The sequence below is a fragment of the Pan paniscus genome, chromosome 12 (genome assembly GCF_029289425.2).
Source record: "Pan paniscus chromosome 12, NHGRI_mPanPan1-v2.0_pri, whole genome shotgun sequence".
Classification (NCBI taxonomy): Eukaryota; Metazoa; Chordata; class Mammalia; order Primates; family Hominidae; genus Pan; species Pan paniscus.
This window is the reverse complement of record NC_073261.2, coordinates 9,367,528-9,387,160: the sequence shown is the minus strand read 5'-3', so window position 1 is coordinate 9,387,160 and position 19,633 is coordinate 9,367,528.

Here is a 19,633-nt window from a genome sequence, read left to right as displayed (position 1 = left end):
AGATGGCTGTGTAGATATTTCCGTGTGTATAGAAATGGCAGTCTAGATATTTCCATGTTTATAGAGATGGTGGTGTAGATATTTCCATTTTTATACAGATGACTGTGTAGATATTTCCATGTTTATTCAGATGGCGGTGTGGATATTTCCAAGTTTATAGGGATAGCGGTGTAGATATTTCCATGTTTATACAGATAGCGGTGTAGATATTTTCATGTTTTTAGAGATAGCGGTGTAGAAATTTCCATGTTTATACAGATAGCGGTGTAGAAATTTCCATGTTTATTCAGATAGCGGTGTAGATATTGCCATGTTTATATAGATGGCGGTGTAGATATTTCCATATTTATACAGAGAGCGGTGTAGATATTTCCATGTTTATACTGATCACTCTGTAGATATTTCCTTGCTTATAAAGATAGCGGTGTAGATATTTCCATGTTTATACAGATAGGGTGTAGATATTTCCATGTTTACACAGATAGCGTTGCAGATATTTCCATTTTTATCAAGATCGCGGTGTAGATATTTCCATGTTGATGCAGATGGCGGTGTAGATATTTCCATGTGTATGCAGATGGCGGTGTAGATATTTCCATGTTTATGCATATGGCGTTGTAGATATTTCCATGTTTATAGAATGGCCGTGCAGATATTTCCATGTTTATAGAGATAGCGGTGTAGAAATTTCCATGTTCATAGAAATCACGGTGTAGGTATTTCCACATTCATAGTGATAGCGGTGTAGATATTTCCATGTTTATACAGATAGCGGTGTAGGCATTTCCATATTTATACAGATAGCGGTGTGGATATTTCCATGTTAATGGAGATGGCTTTGTAGATATTTCCATGTTTATACAGATGGCATTGTTGATATTTCCATGTTTATACAGATGGTGGTGTAGTTATTTCCATGTTTATAAAGATGACTGTGCTGGGAATTCCATGTATATACAGATGTCGGTGTAGATGTTTTCATGTTTATAGAGATAGTGGTGAAGAAATTTCCATGTTTATAGAGATAGCAGTGTAGGTATTTCCATGTTTATACAGAGAGCGGTGTAGATATTTCCATGTTTATAGAGATAGCTGTGTAGATATTTCCATCTTTCTATAGATGGCAGGGTAGATATTTTCATGTTTATGCAGATGGTGATGTAGATATTTCCATGTTTACACAGATGACTGTGTAGGTATTTCCATGTTTATACAGATGTCGGTGTAGTTATTTTCATGTTTATAGAGAGAGAGTTGTAGATTTTTCCATGTTTACAAAGATAGCACTGTAGATATTTCCATGTTTATACAGATAGCGGTGTTGGTATTTCCAAGTTTACACAGATAGCTGTGTGGATATTTCCAGGTTTACACAGATATGTTTATGGATATTTCCATCTTTATACAGATAGCGGTGTAGATATATCCATGTTTATCGAGATAGCGGTGTAGATATTTCCATGTTTGTACAGATGGCTGTGTAGATATTTCCGTGTGTATAGAAATGGCAGTCTAGATAATTCCATGTTTATAGAGATGGTGTTGTAGATATTTCCATTTTTATACAGATGACTGTGTAGATATTTGCATGTTTATACAGATGGCGGTGTAGCTATTTCCAAGTTTATAGGGATAGTGGTATAGATATTTCCATGTTTATACAGATAGCGGTGTAGATATTTTCATGTTTACAGAGATAGCGGTGTAGAAATTTCCATGTTTATAAAGAAAGCATTGCAGATATTTCCATGTTTATACAGATAGCGGTGGAGATATGTCCCGGTTTATACAGACAGCGGTGTAGATATTTCCACGTTTATACAGATAGCGGTGTACATATTTCCATGTTTATACAGACAGAGGTGTAGATATTTCCATGTTTATGCAGATAGCATTGTTGATATTTCCATGTTTATAGAGATGGCGGTGTAGGTATTTCCATGTTTATAGAGATAGCGATGTAGATATTTCCATGTTTATACAGATTGCAGTGTATATATTTCCATGTTTATACATATAGCGGTGTTCATATTTCCATGTTTATAGAGATAGCAGTGTAGATATATCCATTTACATACAGCTCGCGGTATAGATATTTCCATCTTTATACAGATGTTAGTGTAGTTATTTCCATGTTTATACAGATAGCCGGGTAGATATTTCCATGTTTATACAGATGGCGGTGTAGTTAGTTCCATGTTTATGGAGATGGCGGTGTAGATATTTTCATGTTTATAGAGATGGCGGTGTAGATATTTCCGTGTTTATAGAGATTGCAGTGTAGATATTTCCATGTTTATAGAGATAGCTGTGTAGGTATTTCCATGTTTATAGAGATAGCGGTGTAGATATTTCCATGTTTATACAGATGGCTGTATAGATATTTCCATGTGTATACAGATGGCAGTGTACATATTACCATGTTTACAAGATGGTGGTGTAGATATTTCTGTGTTTATACAGATGATCGTGTAGATATTTGCATGTTTATACAGATGGCGGTGTAGATATATCCATGTTTATAGAGATAACAGTGTAGATATTTCCATGTTTTTACAGATAGTAGTGTAGATATTTCGATGTTTATAGAGATAGCGGTGCAGATATTTCCATATTTATACAGATAGCGGCTTATATATTTCCATGTTTATACAGATCCCGGTGTAGATATTTCCATGTTTATACAGATGGAGATGTAGATATTTCCATGTTTATACAGATAGCGGTGTAGATATTTCCATGTTTATACAGATAGCGGTGTAGATATTTCCATGATTATGCAGAAAGCGATGGGGATATTTCCATGTTTATACAGATAGCGATGTAGATATTTCCATGTTTATACATATAGTTGTGTAGATATTTTCAAGTTTATGCAGATGGCTGTGTAAATATTTCCATGTGTATACAGATGGCAGTGTAGACATTTCTATGTATATGGAGATGGTGGTGTAGACATTTCCATGTTTATAGAGATAGCGGTGTAGATATATCCATTTTTATGCAGATGGCTGTGAAGATATTTCCATGTGTATACAGATGGCTGTGAAGTTATTTCCATGTGTATACAGATGGCGGTGTAGTTATTTCCATGTTTATAGCGATGGTGGGGTTGATATTTCCATGTTTATACAGATGACTGTGTAGATACTTACATGTTTTACAGATGGCGGTGTAGATATTTCCATGTTTGTAGAGACAGCGGTATAGATATTTCCATGTTTATACAGATAGCGGTGTTGTTATTTCCATATTTATACAGATAGCGGTGTAGATATTTCCATGTTTATACAGCTCACGCTGTAGATATTTCCATCTTTATACAGATAGCAGTTTAGATATTTCCATGTTTGCTCAGATAGCATGGTATACATTTCCATGTTTATTCAGATAGCCTTGTAGATATTTCCATGTTTAAACAGATTGCGGTGTTGATATTTACATCTTTATACAGATTGCAGTGGAGATATTTCCATGTTTATACAGATAGCGATGTAGATAATTCCATGTTTCTACAGATAGCGGTGTAGATATTTTGATGTTTATACAGATGGCTGTGTAGATATTTTCATGTGTATACAGATGGCAGTGTAGATATTTCCATGTTCATTGAGAAGGTGGTGTAGTCATTTCCATGTTTATAGAGATAGCGGTGAAGATATTTCAATGTTTATACAGATGGCTGTGTAGCTATTTCCATGCGTATACAGATGGCGGTGTAGATATTTCCATGTTTATAGAGATGGTGTTGTAGATATTTACATGTTTACACAGATGACTGTGTAGATATTTGCATGTTTATACAGATGGCTGTGTAGATATTTCAATGTTTATAGAGATAGCAGTGTAGATATTTCCATGTTTATACAGATAGCAGTATAGGTATTTCCATGTTTATAGAGATAGCGGTGTAGATATTTCCATATTTATACAGATAGCATTGTAGATATGTCCATGTATATAGAGATGGTGGTGTAGATATTTCCATGTGTATACAGATGGCGGTGTTGATATTTCCATGTTGATTCAGATAGAATTGTAGATATTTCCATGTTTATACAGATAGCAGTGAAGTTATTTCCATGTTTACAGAGATAGCGGTGTAGATATTTCCATCTTTGTAGAGATTGCGGTGTGGATATTTCCATGTTTACACAGATAGTGGTGTAGATATTTCCAAGTTTCCACAGATATATGTGTAGGTATTTCCATGTTTACACAGATAGCGCTGTAGATATTTCCATGTTTTTAGAGATAGCGGTGAAGATATTTCCATGTTTATAGAGATAACGGTTTAGGTATTTCCATGTTTATAGTGATAGCGGTGTAGATATTTCTATGTTTATACAGATAGCGGTGTAGATATTTCCATGTTTATATGGATAGCGGTGTTGATATTTCCATGTTTATAGGGATAGCGGTGTATATATTTCCATGTTTATACAGATAGCAGTGTAGATACTTCCATGTTTATACTGATAGTTGTGTAGATATTTCCATGTTTACAGGGATAGTGGTGTAGATGTTTCCATCTTTGCACAGATGGCGTTGTAGATATTTATATGTTTATAAAGAATGCGGCATAGATATTTCCACGTTTATACAGATAGAGGTGTAGATATTTCCACGTTTATACATATAACGGTGGAGATATTTCCACATTTCTACAGATATCGATGTAGATATTTCCACGTTTATACAGAAAGCCGTGAAGATATTTGCACGTTAATACAGATAGCGCTGTAGATATTTCTATCTTTATAGAGATAGCGGTGTACGTATTTCCATGTTTACACAGATGGCGGTGTAGATATTTCCATGTTTACACAGATAGCGTTGCAGATATTTCCATGTTTATGCAGATACGCGTGTAGATATTTAAATGTTTCGGCACATGACTCTGTAGATATTTCCATGTGTATGCAGATGGCGGTGTAGATATTTCTTAGTTTGTAGAGATGTCAGTGTAGATATTTCCATCTTTATAGAGATAGCGGTGTAGATATTTCCATGTTTATAGAGATAGTTGTGTAGATATTTCCATGTTCATAGAGATCGCAGTGTAGGTATTTCCATGTTTGTAGTGATAGCGGTGTAGATATTTCCATGTTTATACAGATAGCGTTTTAGATATTTCCATATTTATAAGGATAGCGGTGTTGATATTTCCATGTTTATATGGATAGCGGTGTAGGTATTTCCATGTTTATGCCGATAACGGTGTAGATATTTCCATGTTTACAGAGATTGTGGTGTAGTTATTTCCACGTTTATACATATGACTGTGTAGATATTTGCATGTTTATACAGATGGCGTTGTAGATATTTCCATGTTTATAGAGATAGCGGTGTAGATATTTCCATGTTTATACAGATAGCGGTGTAGATATTTCCATGCTTATAGAGATAGCGGTGTAGATATTTCCATGTTTATACAGATAGCGGTGTAGATATTTCCATGTTTATACAGATCGCTGTGTAGATATTTCCTTGTTTATACAAATAGCGGTGTAGATAATTACATGTTTATACAGATAGCGGTGTAGATATTTCCACGTTTATACAGTTAGCGGTGTAGATATTTCCATGTTTGCAGAGATAGCGGTGTAGATAATTCCATGTTTACAGAGATAGTGTTGTAGATATTTCCATCTTTGCACAGATTGCGGTGTACGTATTTCCATCTTTGCACAGATAGCTGTGTAGATATTTCTAAGTTTACACAGACAGCTGTGTAGATATTTCCATGTTTACACAGATAGCTTTGTAGATATTTCCATCTTTATACAGATAGCGGTGTAGATATTTCCATGTTTATACAGATGGCTGTGCAGATATTTCCATATTTATACAGATAGCAGTGTAGATATTTCCAAGTTTATAGAGATGGGGGGAAGATATTTCCATGTTTATAAAGATGACTGTCTAGATATTTCCATGTTTATACAGATGGCGGTGTAGAGATTTCCATGTTTATACAGATAGCGGTGTAGATATTTCCATGTTTATACAGATGGCGGTGTAGATATTTCCATGTTTATAAAGGCAGCGGTGTAGGTATTTCCATGTTTATACAGATAGCGGAGTGGATATTTCCATGGTTATACAGACGGCAGTGTTGATATTTCCATGTTTATACAGATTGCGGTGTAGATATTTCTATGTTTATACAGCTCGCTGTGTAGATATTTCCATCTTTATACAGAGGGCAGTGTAGATATTTCCATGTTTATAGAGATAGCGGTGTACATATTTCCATGTTTATGCAGATAGCGTTGTAAATATTTCCATGTTTGTAGAGATAGCGGTGTAAATATTTCCATGTTTATACAGATAGTGGTTTAAATGTTTACACATTTAGAGAGATAGAGTTGTAGATGTTTCCACGCTTATTCAGAAGGTGGTGTAGATATTTACACATTTGCAGAGATAGCGGTGTAGATATTTCCAAGTTTATACAGATAACGTTGTAGATATTTCCACGTTTATACAGATAGCGGTGTAGATATTTCCACGTTTACAGAGATAGCGGTGTAGATATTTCCATGTTTACAGAGATAGCCATGTAGATATTTCCATATTTATATAGATATCGGTGTAAATATTTCCACGTTTATACTGATAGCGGTGTAGATATTTCCACATTTATACAGATAGCGTTGTAGATATTTCCACGTTTACAGAGATTGCGGTGTAGATATTTCCATGTTTATAGAGATTGCGTTGTAGATATTTCCATGTTTATAGAGATAGCGGCGTAGTTATTTTCATGTTTCTAGAGCTAGCGGTGTAGGTATTTCTATGTATATAAGGTCAGCGATGTAGATATTTCCATGTTTATACAGCTCGTGGTGTAGATATTTCCATCTTCATCCAGATGGCAGTGTAGATATTTCCATGTTTATACAGATAGCGTTCTAGTTATTTCCATGTTTATAGAGATGGCGGTGTAGATATTTCCATGTTCATAGAGATAGCGGTGTAATTATTTCCTCGTGTATAGAGATAGCGGTGTAGATATTTCCACGGTTACAGAGATAGCGGTGTAGATATTTCCATGTTTATACAGATAGCGGTGTAGATATTTCCATGTTTATAAAGATATCATTGTAGATATTTCCATGTTAATAGAGATATCGGTGGAGATATTTCCATGTTTATACAGATAGCGATGTAGATATTTCCATGTTTATACAGACAGCGGTGTAGATATTTCCATGTTTTTACAGATAGCGATGTAGGTATTTCCATTTGTATAACGATGGCAGTGTAGATATTTCCATGTTTATACAGATGGAGGTGTAGATATTTCCCTGTTAATACAGATGGCTGTGTAGATATGTCTATGTTTATAGAGATGGCGGAGTAGATACTTCCATGTTTATACAGATGGCAGTTTAGATATTTCCAGGTTTATACAGATAGTGGTGTAGATATTTCCATGTTTACACAGATGGTGGCGTAGATATTTCATTGTTTTTACAGATGTCTGTGTAGATATTTCCGTGTTTATACAGGTGACTGTGTAGGTATTTCCATGTTAATAAAGATGGCGGTGTAGATATTTCCATCTTTATAATGATTGCAATGTAGATATTTCCATGTTTATACAGAAAGCGGTATAGACATTTCCATGTTGGTAGAGATAGCGGTGTAGATATTTCCATGTTTATAGAGGTAGCGATGTAGTTATTTCCATGTTTATACAGATAGCGGTGTAACTATTTCCATCTTTATACAGATCGTGGTGTAGATATTCCCATGGTTATACAGATAGCGGTGTAGATATTCCCATGTTTATACAGATAGCGGTGTGGATATTTCCATGTTTAAACAGATAGTGTAGATATTTCCATGTTAATATAGATAGCGGTGGAGAAATTTCCACATTTATTCAGATGGCGGTGTAGTTAGTTGATGTTTATGCAGATAGCGGTGTGTCTATTTCCATGTTTATACGGATGGCGGTGTAGGTATTTCCATGTTTATACAGATAGTGGTGTAGATATTTACATGTTTATAGAGATAGCGGTGGAGGTATTTCCATGTTTATAGAGATAGCGGTGAATATATTCCCATGTTTATAGAGATAGCGGTGCAGATATTTCCATGTTTATACAGATGGCGATGTAGATATTTCCATGTTTATACAGATAGCGGTGTAGATATTACCATGTGTATACAGATAGCGGTGTAGATATTTCCGTTTTCATACAGATAGCGTTGTAGTTATTTCCATGTTTATAAAGATAGCGATGTAGATATTTCCATGTTTATACAGAATGCGATGTAGATATTTCCAAGTTAACACAGATAGCGGAGTAGATATTTCCATGTGTATACAGGTGGCAGTGTAGGTACTTCCATGTTTATACAGATGGCGGTGTAGATATTTCCATGTTTATAGAGATAGCGGTGTAGATATTTCCATGTTTATACAGATATCGGTGTAAATATTTCCAAGTTCATAGAGGTAGCCGTGTAGATATTTCCATGTTTTTACAGACAGTGGTGTAGATATTTCCATGTTTATTCAGATGACTATGTAGTTATTTCCGTGTTTATACAGATAATGGTGTAGATATTTCCATGTTTATGAAGATAGCGGTGTAGACATTTGCATGTATATAGAGATGGTTGTGGAGATATTCCCATGTTTATTGAGATAGCAGTGGATATATTTCCATGTTTATACAGATAGCGATGTAGATTTTTCCATGTTTATACAGGTAGCGGTGTAGATATTTAAATGTTTACACAGATAGCGGTGTAGGAATTTCCAATTTTATACAGATAGCAGTGTAGATATTTCCATGTTTAAACAGATAGCGGTGTAGAAATTTCCATGTTAATAAAGATAGCGGTGTAGATATTTCCATGTTTAAACAGATAGCGGTGTAGATATTTCCATGTTAATACAGATAGCAGTGTAGATATTTCCATGTTTATACAGAGAGCGGTGGAGATATTTCCATGTTTATAGAGATGTCGGTGTAGATATTTCCAAGTTTATACAGATGGCAGTGTAGATATTTCCGTGTTTTTAGAGATAGCGTTGTAGATAGTAACATGTTTATACAGATAGCGTTGTAGGTATTTCCATGTTTATAGAGATAGCGGTGTGGATATTTCCATGTTTATACAGATGACTGTGTAGATATTTCCATGTTTTTACAGATAGCGGTTTAGATATTTCCATGTTTATACAGATAGCGGTGTACATATTTCCATGTTTATATAGATAGCGGTGTACATATTTCCATGTTTATAAAGATAGCGGTGTAGATATTTCCATGATTATAGAGATAGCGGTGGAAATATTTCCATGTTTATACAGATAGCGATGTAGATATTTCCATGTTTATAAAGACAGCGGTGTAGATATTTCCATGTTTATACAGATAGCGGTGTAGATATTTCCATGTGTATACAGATGGCAGTGTAGATATTTCCATGTTAATACAGATGGAGGTGTAGATATTTCCATGGTAATACAGATGACTCTGTAGATATTTCCATGTTTTTACAGATGGCAGAGTAGATGTTTCCATGTTTATACAGATAGCGGTGTGGCTATTTCAATGTTTATAGAGATAGCTATGTAGATATTTCTATGTTTATACAGATGGCTGTGTAGATATTAGCATGTTTATACAGATGGCAGTGTAGATATTTCCATGTTTATACAGATGGTGGCGTAGATAATTCATTGTTTGTACAGATGACTGTGTAGATATTTCCATGTTTATACAGATGACAGTGTAGTTATTTTCATGTTTATACAGATGTCGGGGTAGATATTTCCATGTTTAAAGTGATATCTATGTAGATATTTCCATGTTTATACAGATAGCGGTATAGACATTTCCATGATTAAAGAGATAGCGGTGTAGATATTTCCATATTTAGAGATAGCGGTGTAGATATTTCCATGGCTATAGAGATAGCGGTGTAGATATTTTAACGTTTATACAGATAGCGGTGTAGAGATTTCCATCTTTATACTGATAGCGGTGTAGATATTTCCATGTTTATACAGATAGCGGTGTAGATATTTCCATGTTTACACAGATAGCCGTGTAGATATTTCCATGTTTAAACAGATTGCGGTGTTATTTCCATGTTAGTAGACATAGCGGTGGAGGTATTTCCACCTTTATTCAGATGGCGGTGTAGATATTTGATGTTTATACAGATAGCGGTGTGACTTTTTGCATGTTTATACAGATAGCGGTGTAGATATTTCCATTTTCATACAGATAGTGGTGTAGATATTTCCATGTTTATACAGATAGCGGTGGAGATATTTCCATGTTTATACAGATATTGGTGTAGATATTTCCATGTTTATACAGATGGCGGTGTAGATATTTCCATTTTCATACAGACAGCGGTGTAGATATTTCCATGTTTATAAATATAGCGATGTAGATATTTCCATGTTTATACAGAGTTCGATGTAGATATTCCCAAGTTTACACAGATAGCGGGGTAGTTATTTCCATGTGTATACAGGTGGCAGTGTAGAAATTTCCATGTTTATACAGATGGCAGTGTAGATATTTCCATGTTTATAGAGATAGCGGTGTAGATATTTCCATGTTTATACAGATAACGGTGTAAATATTTCCAAGTTCGTAGACGTAGCGGTGTAGATATTTCCATGTTTTTACAGACAGTGGTGTAGATATTTCCATGTTTATTCAGATGACTATGTAGTTATTTCCGTGTTTATACAGATAATGGTGTAGATATTTCCATGTTTATGAAGATAGCGGTGTAGACATTTGCATGTATATAGAGATGGTTGTGGAGATATTCCCATGTTTATTGAGATAGCAGTGGATATATTTCCATGTTTATACAGATAGCGATGTAGATTTTTCCATGTTTATACAGGTAGCGGTGTAGATATTTAAATGTTTACACAGATAGCGGTGTAGGAATTTCCACATTTATACAGATAGCAGTGTAGATATTTCCATGTTTAAACAGATAGCGTTGTACAAATTTCCATGTTAATACAGATAGCGGTGTAGATATTTCCATGTTTAAACAGATAGCGGTGTAGATATTTCCATGTTAATAGAGATAGCGGTGTAGATATTTCCATGTTTATACAGAAAGCGGTGGAGATATTTCCATGTTTATAGAGATGTCGGTGTAGATATTTCCAAGTTTATACAGATAGCAGTGTAGATATATCCGTGTTTTTAGAGATAGCGTTGTAGATAGTAACATGTTTATACAGATAGCGTTGTAGGTATTTACATGTTTATTGAGAGAGCGGTGTGGATATTTCCATGTTTATACAGATGACTGTGTAGATATTTCCATGTTTTTACAGATAGCGGTTTAGATATTTCCATGTTTATACAGATAGCGGTGTACATATTTCCATGTTTATATAGATAGCGGTGTACATATTTCCATGTTTATAAAGATAGCAGTGTAGATATTTCCATGATTATAGAGATAGCGGTGGAAATATTTCCATGTTTATACAGATAGCGATGTAGATATTTCCATGTTTATAAAGACAGCGGTGTAGATATTTCCATGTTTATACAGATAGCCGTGTAGATATTTCCATGTTTAAACAGATAGCGGTGTTGGTATTTCCATGTTAGTAGACATAGCGGTGGAGATATTTCCACCTTTATTCAGATGGCGGTGTAGATATTTGATGTTTATACAGATAGCGGTGTGATAATTTGCATGTTTATACATATAGCGGTGTAGATATTTCCATTTTCATACAGATAGTGGTGTAGATATTTCCATGTTTATACAGATAGCGGTGGAGGTATTTCCATGTTTATACAGATATTGGTGTAGATATTTCCATGTTTATACAGATGGCGGTGTAGATATTTCCATTTTCATACAGACAGCGGTGTAGATATTTCCATGTTTATAGAGATAGCGCTGTAGATAATTCCATTTTCATACAAACAGCGTTGTAGATATTTCCATGTTTATAAATATAGCGATGTAGATATTTCCATGTTTTTACAGAGTTCGATGTAGATATTCCCAAATTTACACAGATAGCGGGGTAGTTATTTCCATGTGTATACAGGTGGCAGTGTAGAAATTTCCATGTTTATACAGATGGCAGTGTAGATATTTCCATGTTTATAGAGATAGCGGTGTAGTTATTTCCATGTTTATACAGATATCGGTGTAAATATTTCCAAGTTCATAGACGTAGCGGTGTGGATATTTCCATGTTTTTACAGACAGTGGTGTAGATATTTCCATGTTTATTCAGATGACTATGTAGTTATTTCCGTGTTTATACAGATAATGGTGTAGATATTTCCATGTTTATGAAGATAGCGGTGTAGACATTTGCATGTATATAGAGATGGTGGTGGAGATATTCCCATGTTTATTGAGATATCAGTGGATATATTTCCATGTTTATACAGATAGCGATGCAGATTTTTCCATGTTTATACAGGTAGCGGTGTAGATATTTAAATGTTTACACAGATAGCGGTGTAGGAATTTCCACGTTTATACAGATAGCAGTGTAGATATTTCCATGTTTAAACAGATAGCGTTGTAGAAATTTCCATGTTAATACAGATAGCGGTGTAGATATTTCCATGTTTAAACAGATAGCGGTGTAGATATTTCCATGTTAATACAGATAGCGGTGTAGATATTTCCATGTTTATACAGAAAGCGGTGGAGATATTTCCATGTTTATAGAGGTGTCGGTGTAGATATTTCCAAGTTTATACAGATGGCAGTGTAGATATTTCCGTGTTTTTAGAGATAGCGTTGTAGATAGTAACATGTTTATACAGATAGCGTTGTAGGTATTTACATGTTTATTGAGATAGCGGTGTGGATATTTCCATGTTTATACAGATGACTGTGTAGATATTTCCATCTTTTTACAGATAGCGGTTTAGATATTTCCATGTTTATACAGATAGCGGTGTACATATTTCCATGTTTATAAAGATAGGGTTGTACATATTTCCATGTTTATAAAGATAGCGGTGTAGATATTTCCATGATTATAGAGATAGCGGTGGAAGTATTTCCATGTTTATACAGATAGCGATGTAGATATTTCCATGTTTATAAAGACAGCGGTGTAGTTATTTCCATGTTTATACAGATAGCCGTGTAGATATTTCCATGTGTATACAGATGGCAGTGTAGATATTTCCATGTTTATACAGATGGAGGTGTAGATATTTCCATGTTAATACAGATGACTGTGTAGATATTTCCATGTTTTTACAGATGGCGGAGTAGATGTTTCCATGTTTATACAGGTAGCGGTGTGGCTATTTCCATGTTTATAGAGATAGCGATGTAGATATTTCTATGTTTATACAGATGGCTGTGTAGATATTAGCATGTTTATACAGATGGCAGTGTAGATATTTCCATGTTTATACAGATGGTGGCGTAGATAATTCATTGTTTGTACAGATGACTGTGTAGATATTTCCATGTTTATACAGATGACAGTGTAGATATTTCCATGTTTATACAGATGTCGGGGAAGATATTTCCATGTTTAAAGTGATAGCTATGTAGATATTTCCATGTTTATACAGATAGCGGTATAGACATTTCCATGATTAAAGAGATAGCGGTGTAGATATTTCCATATTTAGAGATAGCGGTGTAGATATTTCCATGTTTATAGAGATAGCGGTGTAGATATTTTAACGTTTATACAGATAGCGGTGTAGAGATTTCCATCTTTATACAGATAGCGGTGTAGATATTTCCATGTTTAGACAGATAGCCGTGTAGATATTTCCATGTTTAAACAGATAGCGGTGTTGATATTTCCATGTTAGTAGACATAGCGGTGTAGATATTTCCACCTTTATTCAGATGGCGGTGAAGATATTTGATGTTTATACAGATAGCGGTGTGACTATTTGCATGTTTATACAGATAGCGGTGTAGATATTTCCATTTTCATACAGATAGTGGTGTAGATATTTCCATGTTTATACAGATAGCGGTGGAGATATTTCCATGTTTATACAGATATTGGTGTAGATATTTCCATGTTTATACAGATGGCGGTGTAGATATTTCCATTTTCATACAGACAGCGGTGTAGATATTTCCATGTTTATAGAGATAGCGGTGTAGATAATTCCATTTTCATACAAACAGCGTTGTAGATATTTCCATGTTTATAAATATATCGATGTAGATATTTCCATGTTTATACAGAGTTCGATATAGATATTACCAAGTTTACACAGATAGCGGGGTAGTTATTTCCATGTGTATACAGGTGGCAGTGTAGAAATTTCCATGTTTATACAGATGGCAGTTTAGGTATTTCCATGTTTATAGAGATAGCGGTGTAGTTATTTCCATGTGTATACAGATAGCAGTGTAGATATTTCCATGTTTATAGAGATAGCGGTGTAGATATTTCCATGTTTATACAGATAGTGGTGTAGATATTTCCATGTTTATACAGATAGCTTTTTTGTTATTTCCATGTTTGTACAGATGGCGGAGTATATATTTCCATGTTTATACAGCTCGTGGTGTAGATATTTTCATCTTTATACAGATAGCAGTGTAGATATTTCCTTGTTTATACAGAGGGCCGTGTAGATATTTCAATGTTTATACAGATGTTGGTGTAATTAGTTTCATGTTTATGGAGATGTCAGTGTAGACATTTTTACGTTTATAGAGATGGCGGTGTAGATATTTCCATGTTTATAGCAATAGTGGTGTAGATATTTCCATGTGTATAGATATAGCGGTGTAGATACTTCCATGTTTATACAGATGGCCCTGTAGATATTTCCATGTGTATACAGACGGCAGAGTAGATATTTCCATGATTCTACAGATGGTTGTGTAGATATTTCCATGTTTATACAGATGACTGTGTAGATATTTCCATGTTTTTACAAATGGCGATGTTGATATTTCCATGTTTATAGAGAATGGTGTAGATATTTCCCTGTATATATGGATGGCGGTGTAGATATTTCCTTGTTTATGTAGATAGCGGTGTAGATATTTCCATGTTTACAGAGATCCCGGTGTATATATTTCCATGTTTATAGAGATAGCGGTGTACATATTTCCATGTTTACAGAGATAGCGTTGTAGGTATTTCCATGTTTAAAGTGATAGCGGTGTAGATATTTCCAAGTTTTTTCAGATAGCGGTGTAGATATTTTCAAGTTTATACAGATAGTGATGTTAATATTTCCATCTTTATAAAGATAGCTGTGTAGCTATTTCCAAGTTTATACAGATTGCTGTGTAGGTATTTCCATGTGTATAGAGATGGCAGTGTAGATTTTTCCATGTTTAAACACATGACTTTGTAGATATTTCCATGTTTTTACAGATGGCGGTGTAGATATTTCCTTGTGTATACAGATTGCGGTGTAGACATTTCCATGTTTATACAGATGGCGGTGTAGCTATTTCCATGTTTGTGCAGATTGTGGTGTAGATATTTAAATGTTTACAAAGATGGCGGTGTAGATATTTCCATGTTTATACAGATAGTGGTGTAGATATTTCCATGTTTATACAGATAGCTTTTTTGTTATTTCCATGTTTGTACAGATGGCGGAGTATATATTTCCATGTTTATACAGCTCGTGGTGTAGATATTTTCATCTTTATACAGATAGCAGTGTTGATATTTCCTTGTTTATACAGAGGGCCGTGTAGATATTTCAATGTTTATACAGATGTTGGTGTAGTTAGTTTCATGTTTATGGAGATGTCAGTGTAGACATTTTTACGTTTATAGAGATGGCGGTGTAGATATTTCCATGTTTATAGCAATAGTGGTGTAGATATTTCCATGTGTATAGATATAGCGGTGTAGATACTTCCATGTTTATACAGATGGCCCTGTAGATATTTCCATGTGTATACAGACGGCAGAGTAGATATTTCCATGATTCTACAGATGGTTGTGTAGATATTTCCATGTTTATACAGATGACTGTGTAGATATTTCCATGTTTTTACAAATGGCGATGTTGATATTTCCATGTTTATAGAGAATGGTGTAGATATTTCCCTGTATATATGGATGGCGGTGTAGATATTTCCTTGTTTATGTAGATAGCGGTGTAGATATTTCCATGTTTACAGAGATCCCGGTGTATATATTTCCATGTTTATAGAGATAGCGGTGTACATATTTCCATGTTTACAGAGATAGCGTTGTAGGTATTTCCATGTTTAAAGTGATAGCGGTGTAGATATTTCCAAGTTTTTTCAGATAGCGGTGTAGATATTTTCAAGTTTATACAGATAGTGATGTTAATATTTCCATCTTTATAAAGATAGCTGTGTAGCTATTTCCAAGTTTATACAGATTGCTGTGTAGGTATTTCCATGTGTATAGAGATGGCAGTGTAGATTTTTCCATGTTTAAACACATGACTTTGTAGATATTTCCATGTTTTTACAGATGGCGGTGTAGATATTTCCTTGTGTATACAGATTGCGGTGTAGACATTTCCATGTTTATACAGATGGCGGTGTAGCTATTTCCATGTTTGTGCAGATTGTGGTGTAGATATTTAAATGTTTACAAAGATGGCGGTGTAGATATTTCCATGTTTATACAGATAGTGGTGTAGATATTTCCATGTTTATACAGATAGCTTTTTTGTTATTTCCATGTTTGTACAGATGGCGGAGTATATATTTCCATGTTTATACAGCTCGTGGTGTAGATATTTTCATCTTTATACAGATAGCAGTGTTGATATTTCCTTGTTTATACAGAGGGCCGTGTAGATATTTCAATGTTTATACAGATGTTGGTGTAGTTAGTTTCATGTTTATGGAGATGTCAGTGTAGACATTTTTACGTTTATAGAGATGGCGGTGTAGATATTTCCATGTTTATAGCAATAGTGGTGTAGATATTTCCATGTGTATAGATATAGCGGTGTAGATACTTCCATGTTTATACAGATGGCCCTGTAGATATTTCCATGTGTATACAGACGGCAGAGTAGATATTTCCATGATTCTACAGATGGTTGTGTAGATATTTCCATGTTTATACAGATGACTGTGTAGATATTTCCATGTTTTTACAAATGGCGATGTTGATATTTCCATGTTTATAGAGAATGGTGTAGATATTTCCCTGTATATATGGATGGCGGTGTAGATATTTCCTTGTTTATGTAGATAGCGGTGTAGATATTTCCATGTTTACAGAGATCCCGGTGTATATATTTCCATGTTTATAGAGATAGCGGTGTACATATTTCCATGTTTACAGAGATAGCGTTGTAGGTATTTCCATGTTTAAAGTGATAGCAGTGTAGATATTTCCAAGTTTTTTCAGATAGCGGTGTAGATATTTTCAAGTTTATACAGATAGTGATGTTAATATTTCCATCTTTATAAAGATAGCTGTGTAGCTATTTCCAAGTTTATACAGATTGCTGTGTAGGTATTTCCATGTGTATAGAGATGGCAGTGTAGATTTTTCCATGTTTAAACACATGACTTTGTAGATATTTCCATGTTTTTACAGATGGCGGTGTAGATATTTCCTTGTGTATACAGATTGCGGTGTAGACATTTCCATGTTTATACAGATGGCGGTGTAGCTATTTCCATGTTTGTGCAGATTGTGGTGTAGATATTTAAATGTTTACAAAGATGGCGGTGTAGATATTTCCATGTTTATAGAGGTAGCAGTGTAGTTATTTCCATGTTTATACAGATTGCGGTGTAGATATTTCCATGCTTATAGAGATAGCGGTGTATATATTTCCATGTTTATAGAGACAGCGGTGTTGATATTTCCATGTTTATACAGATAGCGGTGGAGATATTTCCATGTTTATAAAGATCGCGGAGGAGATATTTCCTTGTTTTCACAGATCGCGATGTAGATATTTCCATGTTTATACAGACAGCATTGTAGTCATTTCCATGTTTATATAGGTAGCGGAGTAGATAGTTCCATGTTTACACAGAAAGCGGTGTTGATATTTCCCTCTTTCTACAGATTGCAGTGTAGATATTTCTGTTTATACAGATGGCGGTGTAGATATTTCCATGTTTATACACATGGCGGAGTAGATATATCTTTGTTTATGTAGATGGTGGTGTAGACATTTCCATGTTTATAGAGATGGCGGTGTATATATTTCCATGTTTATAGTGGTGGTGGAATAGATATTTCCAAGTTTATATAGCTCGCAGTGCAGATATTTCCATGTTTATACAGCTCACGGTGTAGATTTTTCCATCTTTATACAGATAGCGGAGTAGATATTTCCATGTTTATAGAGATTGTGGTGTAGGTATTTCCATGTTTATAGTGATAGCGGTGTAGGTATTTCCATGTTTATGCAGATAGCGGTGTAGAGATTTCCAAGTTTATACAGATAGTGATGTTAATATTTCCATGTTAATAAAGATAGCGATGTAGATATTTCCATGTTTATACAGATGGCTGTGTAGGTATTTCCATGTGTATAGAGACCGCAGTGTAGATATTTCCATGTTTATACACATGATTTTGTAGATATTTCCATGTTTTTACAGATGGCGGTGTAGATATTTCCATGTTTATACAGATGGCTGTGTAGTTATTTCCATGTGCATACAGATGGCAGTGTAGGTACTTCCATGTTTATGCAGACGGCGGTGTAGGTATTTCCATGTTTATGCAGATGGCGGTGTAGATAGTTAAATGTTTATAGACATGGCGGTGTAAGTATTTCCATGTTTATAGAGATAGTGATATAGTTATTTCTATGTTTATACAGATAGCGGAGGAGATATTTCCATGTTTATAGAGATCATGGTGTAGATATTTCCATGTTTACACAGATTGCGGTGTAGATATTTCCATCTTTCCACAGATATCAGTGCAGATATTATCATGTTTACACAGATAGCTGTTTAGATATTTCCATGTTTTCACAGATAGCATTGTAGATATTTCCCGGTTTATATAGATAGCGGTGGAGATATTTCCATGTTTATACAGATAGCGGTGTAGGTGTTTCCATGTTTCCAGAGATAGCGATGTAGATATTTCCATATTTGCACAGATAGCGATGTAGATATTTCCATATTTATACAGATGGCGGTGTAGATATTTCGAAGTTTATACAGATAGCAGTGTACATATTTCCATGTTTATACACATAGCGGTGTAGATGTTTCCATGTTTATACTGATAGCATTGTAGATATTTCCTTGTATTTGCAGATGGTGGTGTAGATATTTACATGTTTATACAGATAGCGGTGTGGTTATTTCCATGTTTATACAGATAGCGGTGTAGATATTTCCATGTTTATAGAGATGGCTGTGTAGATATTTCCATGTTTATACAGATGGCAGTGTAGATATTTCCAAGATTTTACTGATAGCGGTGTGGCTATTTCCATGTTTATACAGATAGCGGTGTAGTTATTTCCATGTTTATAGAGATGGCTGTGTAGATATTTCCGTGTTTATAGATAATGCGGTGCAGATTTTTAAACGTTTACAGAGATTGCGGTGTAGGTATTTCCACGTGTATAGAGATAGCAGTGCAGATGTTTCCATGTATATACTGATGGCTGTGTAGATATTTCCATGAGTATACAGATGGCAGTGT